Source organism: Fragaria vesca, linkage group LG7 (assembly GCF_000184155.1).
Source record: "Fragaria vesca subsp. vesca linkage group LG7, FraVesHawaii_1.0, whole genome shotgun sequence".
Taxonomy (NCBI): domain Eukaryota; kingdom Viridiplantae; phylum Streptophyta; class Magnoliopsida; order Rosales; family Rosaceae; genus Fragaria; species Fragaria vesca.
In genome coordinates, this window is record NC_020497.1 from 18,634,111 (window position 1) to 18,634,463 (window position 353).

A 353-nucleotide genomic window follows, 5' to 3' on the forward strand; every position below is an offset into this window, starting at 1 on the left:
GATGTAAAGATATGAATTAGTTGGTGTATTTGATCAATGCATTGAATTATTCTCAGAAAACAAAACCAACACAGCACAGTGTTCGTGGACTAAGATGTCTGGGTTTGACACCACATGTGATAGCTTGTCGCAGCACAACGGTCTGTCTCTCCCTCTCTCTCTCTCTCTCTCACACACACACACACACAGACCCAAATGTTATTTCTTTTATCATGGTGGCCTGAGGTGTTTAATTTTTTTTCACAGCCACTAGAAGAAATGTAAAGACCAAACTCAGTCAATTTTGCCATGTTCTCCATTATTTATTTAATTTAATTTGTAAGATTATTTAGGGTTTAGGGTTTGGGGTTTCG